This window comes from Ammospiza caudacuta, chromosome 1, assembly GCF_027887145.1.
Source record: "Ammospiza caudacuta isolate bAmmCau1 chromosome 1, bAmmCau1.pri, whole genome shotgun sequence".
Lineage (NCBI taxonomy): Eukaryota > Metazoa > Chordata > Aves > Passeriformes > Passerellidae > Ammospiza > Ammospiza caudacuta.
The window spans coordinates 70,889,140-70,900,453 of record NC_080593.1 but is presented as its reverse complement, the minus strand read 5'-3'; the positions used below and the strand labels follow the sequence as shown (position 1 = coordinate 70,900,453).

Sequence of the window (11,314 nt, the reverse complement as noted above, 5' to 3'; positions counted from 1 at the left end):
CAGGTACGCTGGGTGGGGCCTTCTGATCCCACCAACCTCTCAAGGAGCAGTTTGCTTTGGCACAGCTGATGACAAGCATTCAATGAGAGAATTCAAACAAGCTGTCATGGAGGAAAAATATAATTTTGAAATGGGGGGCAAATGGTTGCACTTTTTTTAAAATCTGATGCCAACTTTACTTTTCTTGGAGAACAAAGGAGCTCATTTTCTGCATTGGTTCTCAGCAGAAAACTGCAGTTACTAGTTACAACTATGGAAACAACTACAGAAAAGATAGGTATCATCTGCCTTTGTTTTTCCCTAAAAGATACTGAGTAGTGTTTTACAGAGAAGAGGAAAGAGTCAGAAGAGTATTGCTTATTCATGGTATGACATATTCCAGTCTACTAATTTAACCTGAGCAGCTTTAACCTGTGAAAAAAAAAAGTTAGGAAAGTTGGGGTTTGGCCATAATGCTTTTTATGGTGCTTTAAGGTTTTATCCAAAGTAATTTGCTTTCCCATTAATGTCCTGCTTTGGGCTGGGTTAGCATAACTGAGGTATAGATTCCTCTTTTCTGTTTTGTTTGTTTGTTTGTTTGTTTTGGTTTGGTTTGGGGTTGTTTTTTTTTTTTTGTCTCATTGCTTTTCCTCTCCTTCCCAGTAAGATTTTTGTCTGAATTTGGTTTTTGCAACCAAAGTTATACATCGAACAGTACCAGCAAAAAATGAAAAAGGATATCTCCTGATTCTTTCCATAAGGTAAAGACCTTGTGTTTAGAATCCCCCCAGGCAGACAATGGGTTTGAAAAGAAACATTTTTACTGGTTTATCACGAAAGGAGGACAGATTTCTATTTCCTGGGGCTGACAGCACTGCCTGAGTATCTGTGCCTGGGATTTTGCCCCCCATCCATCCTTCTGCACTTCCCCTCACAGAGTCACTGAATGGTTGGGGTTGGAAGGGACCTCTGGAGCATCCAGTTCAGCCCTCCTGCCAAGGCAGGGTCACCCGGAACAGGTGACACAGGAACGCGTCCAGGTGGGTTCGGAATGTCTCCAGAGAGGGACACTCCATGACCTCCCTGGGCAGCCTCCCTTGCACCTCAGGCTGGAGTCCCAGCACTACTGCTGGGTGAGTTTCTGCCTGTAGGGACAGTGATGATAATGCTGGGAGCATTAATCATCTGCTTGGGAGCAGTTTAGTAATCATTTGTTTCTGTTGTGCACAGAACAACAAAATGTGCTGAGCTGGAGAGGACCCACAAGGATCACGAGTACCAACTCCTGGCCCTGCACAGCACCGTCCCCAGAGTCACACCATGCATCTGAGAGCATTGTACAAGCACTTCTTGAGCTCTGCCAGGCTTGGTGCTGTGATCACTGCCCTGGGGATCCTGTTCCAGCGCCCAAACACTCTCTGGATGAAGAACCTTTCCCAGATACCCAACCTAAACCCGCCCTGGCACAACTTCAGGCCGCTCCCTCGGGTCCTGTCATTGTTGTCCTTGTCGTACTCAAGACCGTCATAATTAAGTTTGTATTTTTTCTTTTGCTCCTCACCCATGGCAGAACCAACCCGCACTCCCTCCGGAGGCCTTCAGAGACGCCGCTCGGCGTTAGGAGGGAGGGAGGTGGGAAAGGGGCGGGGTTTCCGTGAGGGGCGGGGTCTCCGTGAGGGGCGTGGCTCCCGGAGGGGCGCGGCTCGGAGCTTGGCTGCCCCCCCCACCCGCCTCGGTGGCTCGGCGCTCGCTCGATGTGCTCGGGCGGCGGCTGGCGGCGCCTGGCGGCGGCGGCGGGCGCGGGGCGCTGCCGGGAGCGGGGCGGCCGCAGGTGCCGGATGCGAGCGGCGGCGGGCGGTGAGTGACCGGCCCCGGCCCCCGCCCCGGCCCCCATCGGGCGCCGCGGGGCAGCTCCGGCCCCTTCCCTTTCCCCCCCCTCCCGCCTCCCCGGGGCGGAGGCCATCCCCCTCCCTTCGGCCTCCCCCCGCCTTCCGCTCCCCGGGCGGGGTCGAGCGTCCCCGCCCCGGCTCCGTGGGGACCGAGCTGTCGGCGGTGGCTCTCGGGGCGCAGGGGGCGTCGCTGGGCTGCGGCCGTCTGCCCCCCGGTGACTTCCCGGCTGCAGCGGCTCTTCCTCCTTCCAGCCCCCCGGCAGGGCGCTGCCGGCAGGGCGGGGGGTTCCTGCCGCCTGCGGCTCCCCGGGGCTCTCGGTGTCCCGCTGGGGGCCGCTCCCTGCTCGGGCGAGGTCGGGCCCGGCGCTGGTGGCGCCGTCCCTGCGAGCCCGGCAGCAGCAGCGGCTCCGTGGCCTTAGCCTGTGTGTCCCGTGTCTGCCAGCGGCCCGGGGAGCGCCGGTGCCCGCCGGGCTGCGCGGGCAGGGCCGGAGCTGTGCGAGGTGCCAGAGTCAGTGAGGTTGGAAAAAACTTCCGACATCATCCAGTCCGACCCTGTGAAATGATGGGGTCGTTCGGCTCAGTGAAATGTGGGTGTGCTGGGTGGGGGATAGAGGAAATAAGCAGGGTAGAGCGGTGAGTCCAAGCTGGTTACTTGTAGGACTTGCTGAAAAGGTAGTTATTTGCAGGACTGATTTTATTTTTTGTTTTAGTTTTTTTTCTTTTTTGTCTTTGCATTTAGTTGTGCCATCAAGTTTCAGATACAGCTCCCCAAAATGACTGAGTACATAGGCAAGTGCAATAGGAAAATAACAGGGTAAGAAATGTGGGAGGAATTGAAATAACATGTTGGTTGAGAGATGGTTGCTTTCATCCATGTCTGTCTGGAGATATTACGCTTCTCTGAGACTTGGGAATTTTTTTTAACTTCCTACCCAGTGCTACATTTCTGCCTCATTTGGACTGCCTTGCAGTCCACAAGTGTCCATGAGCTGGGTGACCAAACATCTTTCCTCCTTGCCTCATCAATATCCTAATTAAGAACCTGAAAATGTTCTCTTAGCAAGGCGTCGACGTCTGAAATTTGGGATGATCTTACTTCCAGAAAAGAGTTTCCCATTCTGTCCAGTTTTACTGTTTTTTTTAAATAGTCTTCCTCCTGCAATTTCCTTGCTTGTTGCAGGTACAGTTTCTAGCCATAGACTCAAATGCTCTGAGTCAAAAGCCAGTATAATATTAAGCAATCCTAGCTCTGACAGAACATCAGATTAAACCTAAACTCCAAATATTCATTGTTTAAAATGTAGTTAAAATCATAATCTCTCTTCAGTTTTCCAGGTTTTCTGATCATTCTTACAACAAGTAAACAGTCTCCTTCCTCCGTTAATGATTTCTCTGCGTTTCACTGCTGTAAACTTTTTTGGTTTTGTTTTTGCTGATTTGGTTTTGCTTATGATGAAGTTGTCAGAACAATTAAAGGACTGTAAATAAACAAATTCGTGGCTTAGAAAAACAAGTCCCTTTTCTTCCTTTACATTTTGCTCACCTGAAGAAGGAATGCTCTATAATTCTTACTTCCCTGTTTTTATTGTATCTTATCCCAGCTTGCACCCAGCAATAAGCAGCAAGAGGCATGTCTTGTTGCTGATTTCTTTCCTATGGATAGCTTAGTTTACAATTTTTGTGGTTTATGCCCACTCCTTGGACAAAGTGTTTTTATTTAGGTGCAATTTCTGTTGTCTGCAACATCATTTAAAACAGATGCGGTTATTTTCATTATACTGGTCGGACTTATCTCAGTGAAAATTATTTTAAGTTGTAATGGTAAGGGTGGTTTTCTTTATGAAAAACATATTTTAGAATGTGTCAGAGGTGAAGCAATTGAATTAGAAGATTGCTATCCATCAAACTTATGCTGGCTTTTAAAAAAAAGTATAAAGTTGTGTTGTATTTTTCTGGTCTTCATTCAATAAATGGAAATGTTTTTACAGACTTGATGGTTTGGGGATGTTTTTAATGCTCTAATTGCTTCTTAATATTTTAGAGCTAAGAAGCAGTTTAGGTCAATGGAATTCCAAATGAATTTTAAAAAAGTAAAGTTCTAAGTCATGAACAGTACAAGAAATCTAAAATTGCAGGATTTCTTGTGAGAGTGATCCAGGGTTTTATGCTAGCTGTTGAGAGTATTTGGGGCAAAACTGGACAGTAAAGACATTAAAATCTGTAATTCACCGGTTGTTTTCCTGAGGTCCTGTTAGAATGAAACTGTATCCACTGATGCAATCCATTCTTTATTACACTGCTCTTCCCAGAGAAGCTGGACTAAAGCAAAATAAGTAGGTTGACTAGAAAGGCAGAGGCCACTGACCTCATTTATTAATCAAAACTTTCTCTTATGTTATATTGAACCATATTTAATCAATTTCTTTCAATGTAGTGATATGTTTAGCTGTAAATTCAGTAAGCCTTAATCACTGTACTTGAAATGAAACATCAGTTTTGAGTTATTTTAATTCTGTTTATTCTGCACTTTTTGGCTTTCTGACTTCACTTAAAAGGAAAAAAAAACCAAAAAAGAATGAAAAGAAAAAAGTATTTATCTTGATAGGATGGTGACAGAAGACTGAATATAAAAGGTGTTCTTAAAACATAGATTCTGACAACTATGGAAGATATCCATGAAATAATACAGTTAGAGTTTTGTACATGAGGAAAAAAGCTTGTGAAGCACATACAGACACTACCTGCATGTATTTTGAATGCCTATAGGTCACTATTTATTTATACAAACAGGCAAAGAAAACCTTCTGCAAGAGAAGTCAGAAGTACTTCATTTTACTGTCAGGGACTGGAAAATAGTACTCAGAGAACTGTAGATGTTTCAGTGAATTTACTTTCTATGTGAGTTTTTCAGACAGAGCGGAACCTACTGCTGTACTTGAAGCCAGCTGAATGTTCGAAATCCGAAAACAGCTGCATTAGTATCTTTTAGCAGAAGTCAGATGTTAGCTCTTCAGTTTAACTTTGACCTTCTGTCTTGGACCACCTACATTCTGTAAATCTGGGCTGTGCAACATTGTCTTTCAAATTACTTTTCCCAGGGGAGAAATATGGTGTTTGGTAATGGAGGGAATCTTGTTTGTAAAGGTGCTTGGAGGATGAGGGATGATGAGACAGCACATGCACAGCGCAGTCATGTCAGATTTATTTTTCATCTTTTGTGCTGAACATGAAAGCAGAGGTCTGTCTTTAAAGCTTGCAAAGTGCGAGTTCAAAAATCTGGCTGATAAAAAATTTCGTGCTTTACTCTGAAAATTATTTTAGGGAATTTCAATCAGTATTTCTGTTCAAAAGCATGTGGGTTATTCTCCCAGTGTTGGAAGTTATAAAGAGAAGGGAAAGGCAGCAGGGAGAAAAAAATCATTTTTCTGATACCCTGGAGAAAAAAAAAAAACAACTCCAAATCCCCCTGAAGCAACTTCCCTAGACACCAAGTAATGACAGAAATGCTTGCAAATAATTATTTATTGCGTGATTGCCGGGTTACAGGCTTTGCATAGGGAAAGGTAAGATATGTGTTTACTATATTAAACAACACCAGGTTCACCACTCCTCTGGAAAAATTCTTTGTAATTGTACTTTTTATATTATTTTGGAAGTATTTAGTGATTTTTCCTCCAAAAAAAACTTGGTCTGTGTAGCCTTTTCTTGACTACTGACGTTACTAATCTGCAGAAAGTATGTTCAGCATTTTCATTAGAAAATACTGTGATTACGTCTGGTGATGAGTGTGAAAGCCCATGTTTCCTTTCTAATTTTCCTTGCTTTGTTTTTAAGGAAAACAAAGTTTCTGAGACACCAGGTCCTTAAGGGGTCTGATTTTCCCTTGACCTTAACAGAACTGCAGATTCCCAGATTTTCAGTTTTATTCTCAAAGACTATGCTTAAGCTATATTGTGCAGAAACCAGTGGGGTCTCTGGCAGTGTAAAAGTGTCTGTGGATCAGATTACAGTATAAATCAAGGATTTTTAGATATATTTAGACTTGTATTTTTTTTTTCCTTTGACACTGTTGATAACCCAGAAGCCATGTACCCCTATGTTTGGAGGTTCAGCAAAAAGCCTGCATTAGTTAAAGATTAAGACTATTTTAAGTAAAAGTTCCTTTTTAAATAGCCACTTTTGCATTGAGAATAAACTAAACTATTTTTTTTTTAGATACTCATGAAATGTCTCAATTAAAAAAGCAATTACTTTCAGTTTTCTGTTTGGGAATTCTGTGAGTCTTGTGACATTTCAAATCTCACAGCGGTTTTAACAGGTATACTTTGGTTCTTGCTGGAAAACTAAGCATTGGATTTTTGGCAAAAAATTCAGAAGCTATGTGTATTGCAGATGGGTTCTTTGCATGTTTCCTTAGAAGAGAAGGCAGGGGAGATTGTGTTTCTCACAAGACAACCTCACTACTCTGTAAGTGTGATCACTCCATACAGGAGATGGGATTTTAGGCAGACAAGTAGAAATGAAGACTCATAAGGCAAAGAGAGGCTTTTGTTAGAAAAATACCTGTGCACACAGTCTGTCAGGGAAGTATTGAGTGTGTGTTGGACCATGTGAATTGAGAAAAACACTCTAGCATATGGCTTGAGTACATCCCTGAGCAAAGGCCAGAAAGAGGTGTCGGGGAGAGAACATGAAAAATACTAGAATCTCAGTAACACAAGTGTATGTCTCATCTTTTAAATATTTTTGAAACAAAAGGAACTGTTAAAATAGTCACACAGTAAGTGTAAGTGTTGCAGTCTTACATACAAGCATCCAAGTTAAAGCTTCGACCATGTGAACTGTGTAATTACAGTGGTTATATAGTGTTTTTATAGAGAATATTGTATATAGTTACAGGGCTTAGAAAAAAAAATCTGTGGTGTCTTGTTTCTTTTTTCTAGAAAAAAAATTCATCCCTTTGGGATTCATTTAGTTTATTTTTCTGAACTTCTGGATCTTTCTGAATGCATTAGCATAAACATATTTGAAAGATTTTGATGCTTGAAGTATTGTTTTCTAATTTCTGCCTGTGAACAACATAAGATTAAATGATAATGAGATATTAAGATTTTTTACCATTTTCCTAATAATTAAATGATGTACAAAAAATTAATCATAACTTTGGAACAAAAGAGGGATGAATGGCTTAGCTGGAAGAGAGAGTAGGATAATGACTTCTGGATGAAGCAAACATTGCGGAATGTTGGAGGTGGAAGCAGATGTAGGAAGATGTGCTTTGTGAGAATTTAGAAATTAATGGGAGATTTATGGCCATCTGTGATATGGTTTTGTATAAAGCTGAGCTGACTTTTTTATATATATGTTTATATATAGATGTTTAGGACTTTACAATGTTGCTAGATTATAGTGATGTGTCACACACTAAATACGGAAGCTTTTAACAAGTAGATGAATTAGTTTCTGGGGAGTTGCAATGTAATTTATATGGAAAGTAGCGGAAAGTTTGGGGAGAAACATCTGTGTTCAAACTTTCTTTAATTATATTTTCTTCTATGCTATTGACCTTTTCTAGGCAAGCCAGTATGACCAAAATAGACATTCAGAACACTTAAATTGGTTTGACTTGAGTCTTGGTAATGAATAGGTGCTGTTACATTGAATACATGAGCAAAACCATTCATTCAAGAACTGGTATAAACCAGCATATTGATCTAATTAATTAATTGGGGGAATAAATTATTTTCAGTGTGAAGTTACAGAACTTTGAAGCTAACATTTTTTAAAATGTATTTGGTAAGGTGAAATATTTTTTGGATTTTTTTCTCAAGGTTTTTATAAACACAGATATATTCATCCAAGTTTATAGGGCTGTTACTGACATTTGGATTATTGCAGTTTTGATGGTTTTGTTTAGTAGTGGCACTTGGAGATTGTCATTGTCACTTAGGTAAAAAGATTTTGAACTGAGGTGAAAATGTGACTGTGGTTCTGGGCTGTCCAGATGTGTATGTATGAAATTAAATCTGTGTGCTGGTGAGCTTGATGGGGGAGGTATGTGTGTTCATGGTAGCAGAGCAGAGGGAAGGAAATCTTTTTTTAAAGTCAACTCAGTGAAATAGATTTTATGAGTCCTCAAACATTTTATTCCGCTTTCTCTGTTTGAACAGGTGACATAATTGGCACATGAAATTATTTGTGAGCTTAAAGAAACAAAGAATTCCCCCTCCTTTTAAAAGTCTCTGTTCATCTGTATTATAGACTATTGTTGGTTTTAATCTATTTTTAGTGTTTTGCTATTTTTACTTCTTGCTGCTGGTGAGTTACAAACTCAGTGTTATATGTTGGCTCATTAACTTCCTTCAGGTTGTTTATGGTGTATGATGCTAACAAATAAAACTTCATTTTACAATGGAATGTTTTTGGAGAAAATTCAGCATTTTGATGTCATAATGTCATCTGTGTGGTTGATTTTTGTGGTGAATATCTCTCCCCTCTCCAAATAAATAACATCTCAGAACTCCTGATGTAAAAATAGATCAATATATAGGCTATTTTTCACATTGTAATTGACAGGATGCTGTAATTTAAAATGTACAAGGAAATGGATTTATACTAGTCTAATTTTTTTTGACGTGTGATAGATAGAAGGTTAATTGATGTTAAATGGATGCTTTGTTAGCCCTTCATCAGCTACTAAACTAGTACAGGAGGAGTGCAAATCATTACTACAAAAGGCCAAGGCCAGTGTGTTTTCTTAGCGAGCTTTATAGGTCTTTTTTCTTATCCCTCCTTCTTTCCCTCCTTCCCAAGCACACAAAACATAAGCAGCTGTAATGATAGGAGGAGAGAGCAAGCAGCTTCTCTAAACACACACACTCGCACTCCGGCCCCCCTCTCTCTCCCCTCCCCATACCCAGCAGAGTGACAGCTTCTAGATGTTGCGTGCGAGTGAGTTCAGCTGGTGCTGTGTGGTCTGGGTGTGTGGTCTCCAGCTCAACCGAGAGGCTGCTAACAGGGTGGATGAGGGAGAGCAACACTGTTTACTTTAATTTATTTCGGATGCCGGAACTGTGCCCGGAGTTTCTCCCGAGCCGGGTTCCACCGTCAGCGGTGTCAATCCCTCGCAGCTGCAGCCCAGGCTGCGGCGGGCGGTGAGCCGCTCTGCCGAGGGCTCTCCCAGCATCTGCCCCGGCTCCGAGCCTTTTAATCCCTTGTGACTGAGAAAGGGTAATGGCATCGCTGAGTGCTGGGATTATTTTGCTTTCACTCCGTCAAGATACATGGCCATGAAGATGTACCTTGCTGCGTTAAGGCAAGCGAGACCTCTGAGATACTGAAGGGAATCTGCGAAGATTGTTGCGGTGAAAGCAAAACTGCTGCGCTCATTCCTTGCCCACCCTAAAACTAAAATGTCTAGTGTGCCCTTTGTGGCTGATTGGAATATTCAGGAGCCTTTTGAAAAAGCACAGAGTATCATATTATGTCATTTAATACTGCAAGTCTTCTTTGTTGTTGTTTGCCCTCTCTGTCACAAAACTTGCACATCTTCCCAAATTGGAACTGATTTTTGGCATGTAACGTTGTAGGTTAACATGTTTGTCAGTGTTAATATTGGCTTGAATCAACACGCCGGATATGACAGGGCAAGACAAATGAGGCTTTGTTTTTCTGTGTGACAGTGAAATTACCCACTTTTTTATGTTTGTTCATCTTTTCATTATAAGTAGCTTAGTGGTGTTATGAAGAGTTTCTTTCCCCCTAAATGTAAGATTCGTGAGCGCTTCTTGTTTAAATTGACAAGTCTTCTTTTATTATTTAAATAAACATGCATAGATTCTTAATATCACTTGGAATTTCAGCATTGTTTAGCTTATTCACTTCCCAGTCTTTTCTGGCAGGCTTGCAGGAATGGACTTTATATTATTAATGCAGTGTTGAAGGCTGTGGCAATTCTAGGGCACTGAAGATCTCCAGAGGGGTTAATAAATGTCAATTATTTTCACAGTGCTGCTTTTTGGATGCTTTTAATTCTTGGTTTATGTAGATTGTCTGTCTGAATTTATATTGTTGGGAAGATAAAGCACAGAAAAGGTTGTAGTAGTGTTTTTCATCATTTTGTAATGGTTTTGAGTACAAACATCCAGGAAGCATTTTGCTTTGTCGTTCTTCTTGGGGTCATTTGTCGTGTCCCTTCACTGACTTTGTCATAGTGTGTTGTACTCAGGAGAATCTGGGTTTTCTAGTGAAAACAAATTATTAGATTTGTGTACTAGAAGCACAAGTTTGTGTGGTTTAAGGTTAAAAGGCCATCACCTACATTCTAGGATCTGAGTATTTATAGCTTGTTTTAAAAGGCATGTCATAAATCTTTTCATTTGGGAATCATTCAATGCTGTGATGTTAGTGTAACTCACTTATTGTTTTCAGGTTGGTTTTCTTGTGTTTTTTTGTTGTTGTTTTAAGTAAACAACATCTGAAGCATACTGTGATTTGCACATGGGTGATGCTTTGCTGTTCCTGCCTCACCATTTTTTAATTGTATTCTGTCACATATATATGATTAAGAACAAATAAATATTTGATATCTGAAGGTTTAAACACTTTCTTGTAACTTAGACTTTCTCAATGATGACAAATTGGGTTTTTCTTCCCTCCCTTCTTGATAGCTTTGATTCCCTTTGCTAGATGACCATGAAACTTGCATTAACTTTGAGTCTGCCTTCCTCCAAGAGAATCTTTTAAGTTCAGTGTCTGTAACAAAGTATCACTGAAAACTTTATTTAAATTGAATTTTGAGTCACTGGAACCATATTGCTATTTTGTTTTAGAAGTCAGAAACTCTATTTTAAAACACTTCAACTGCTAGTTTTTCCCACTGGCTGAATTTGTAAGGTGGCAGCCTACTGTTACTCGCCTTCCAGAGTTCCATGCCTTCAAGATGTTTGTAGTTTTCCTTTGAAATTACCAGCCAATTTAATAGTCTTCAATCCTGAACTTTGGTTGTTCATGTATTTCTGATTTTGGTGGTACTTCCAGAGTGTAGTAAAATGTAGAAAGTAGTTTGCTTAACAGAACAGGTATGGTAGCTCTTGGCATTTTATTTTGGGTCCCTTCTGTGTTTGCCATTGAAAGTTGAATGAGGAAAACTGTATAAGAACTCTCATTTCAAAACAACATAAAACTGAAGGCTTACAATACTAAAAAAAACCCAAAACCAAATAGACTTGTGCTTTCCCTTATGCTGGGGCGTATTTCATTGGTTCATTATTTATTTTCAAGTGGGTTTTCTTAGGATAAAGATGGAAGGTGTCCTCTCTTTAGCAAGCTTTTAATGCTCAGAATTGTCTGGATTTTTTTTTTTTTTAACCAAACCTTTGTGAGAGGACAGTTTATTTGAGAAACTGGTGCAAAGACAAAGATATTGTTTATGAAAGGCATTTTTC

At 40.9% G+C, this 11,314-nt stretch overlaps 1 protein-coding gene across 1 annotated transcript in view; it reads left to right on the top strand.

Annotated features, from left to right (window-relative positions):
• Positions 1-1,772: 1,772 nt before the first annotated feature.
• The window catches only part of EXOC2 (exocyst complex component 2), a 125,383-nt gene continuing 115,841 nt past the window's right edge, over positions 1,773-11,314 (top strand). Inside the window, exon 1 of the mRNA XM_058802689.1 lies at positions 1,773-1,836. The gene's annotated coding sequence lies outside the window, so the exon portion shown is untranslated. The remainder of the gene's footprint in view (positions 1,837-11,314) is intronic.